Genomic DNA, 2,298 nt, shown 5'->3' on the forward strand with positions numbered 1-2,298 from the left:
TTTTGCGGAACACGGACCTCTCACTGTTGTGGCCTCTCCCATTGCAGAGCACAGGCTCCGGACGCTCAGGCTCAGTGGCCATGGCTCACGTGGTGTATGCCTTTTAACAGACAAATAAACCTAAAGCTACAGTATTGTGTGACAAGCTGGGTGAGAGAGGAAGCGTTGGATTCATGTGGGGTGGGGGGGATACAGAAAAAGGATGCTTGAACTCAGCTTGGAGTGAGGTAAAGAAGGGGCAGTGTTGGGACTTCCCTGGCGGTCCAGTGGTTAAGACTCCTCACTCCCAATGTAGGGGACGCGGGTTCGATCCCTGGTCAGGGAACTAAGATTCCACATGCCATATGGGCGCGGCCAAAAAATTTAAAAAAAAACAAACAAAAAAAACAGTCAAGGAAATATTCCCAGAGGAGGTGACACTTAAGCTGAATCTTGAGAGAAGACTGAGGGAGGGGAGAGTGGGAGAACATTCCAGGCAGAAGGAGTAGAAAATGGAAAGGCAGGAGGGTTATAGCCGTTCATGAGCAAAGGAAATGCCAGATTGTCCCACGATCCCTTTTTAGGATTGAGGAGTCTTCCATGGTGGATTAAAAAAACAAACAAACAAACCCCGTGTAAGCGGTGAAAACCTGCCTTGCACATATCAGTAAAGCGCTTTGCCTCAGGTTGTGTGTTGGGCCATTCTTACCCTGAGTTTTGCTGTTTCACTGCAAAGCAGCTGCTGCGGGACTTGATGTCATCCATTCCCATCTGATGAACCGTCGGGTGCAGGGTGGATAAAAGTATTTAATACATTTTTTTTGACGCAGCTAATCTGATAATGAGGTGAATGGTGCAGTATTGCTCTGGTTTCATGCCACGGAGAGGCTGTGCCATGAAACCACGTTTATAGATGTTTTGGTTCTAACTGTGACACTACTTTTGACATAAGGCATCACAAGGCAATTCATTCAAAAGCTGCTGGTGCCCACTCCTGACACCAAAAAAAAAAAAAAAAAAAAAAAAACTGTGGTGATAACAAATCAAGGTCTCGTGTTTGCACTGGAAGCTGGGCAGACCATGAGCATGACCCTAAATGATGCCAGTTTCTTTGATCTGCAAAACAATATGTGGCTTAGGTGTTTTCTGGAATAAGTACTATGGCACGGTGGAAAGAGCATTGTACTTAGATTGTGTGTGTGACCTTGGAGTCATCATTTCACTTCTCTATGCCTTAGTTTCCTCATCATAAAATAAAGTGGAGAGAAGATGTGGTCTCTCAGATCCTTTCCAATTTTAAAATCTGTGATTCTATGACTTGCTGTTAAAGCAGCAGAAACCAGTGACTGCTTTCAGCTCTGGCCTCCCTGTGGGAAGTTTCTATCTAGTAGGAACTATTTTCCTGTTGCAGGCTGATATATGACTCTGATTCTGATCGAGTTGTCAATGGATCCAAACACTCCGCTGAGTCTGCAAAACCATCCATAATCCACACGGATGGTGTGTGCAGGCTTCCCACACACAGTTACTGCATGAAGTGGTTTGCAAATGACAGCCTCAAGGATTCTGCAGCATTTGCAGGGAACTGAAGTTTAAATTCCTCCTAAATGATTGGAAACAGACTGAATACAGCACCCAGAGTCCTTGTTGCTTGGCATCTCCAATACATAGTTAACTGCCCCAATATGAATGGATTTGTAATAAAGCGAAATGAAAGCATGCTTCCCGCCCTCTGGGAACAGCATCAGTTTTCAAAAATATAATTTTGGGTAGCTTTGGAAGTGTCAAACGGCTGTGTAAATACCCCCAAACCCCACCTTCTGTCTCTGCTGTGTGGGATGAGGCACCATCCACACACTAAATCAATATCCTGTCATGAAATACCACTGGTGCAGGATGCCAGGAAACTTCTCTAGGAAGCCAGAGGCAGTTGCCAGAGTGCTGAAATAATATACGAAAGTGCTTTGCAAACTGTAAAGTGTTCTACAAATAGAAGTTGTCATATAATCTCCTGGCAGCGTGTTATTTACTGATAAGGTTTGATAAAGGTGGTGAAGAAGCTGTTAAGAGTTCTCACCAGTCACTAAGCCATCATGGAAAGACTGAGGACCAGAGAATCAGAAACCAGGGGTTTGAGTTCTGGCAATGCCTTCTACTCACTCTTTTCATGCCAAAGGTCTCAAGCACTGCAAAAATCCCAAGCGGCAGAAATAAAAATGATTCTCTCTGTGGTACAGCCGAGCCAGTTCTCTGTGAGCAGATGAGTCACAGGCTGGTGGGACCGGGAGAACTACATTTACATCACTTTACATTCCGCTC

Source organism: Lipotes vexillifer, unplaced genomic scaffold (genome assembly GCF_000442215.2).
Source record: "Lipotes vexillifer unplaced genomic scaffold, Lipotes_vexillifer_v1.1 scaffold977, whole genome shotgun sequence".
NCBI lineage: Eukaryota > Metazoa > Chordata > Mammalia > Artiodactyla > Lipotidae > Lipotes > Lipotes vexillifer.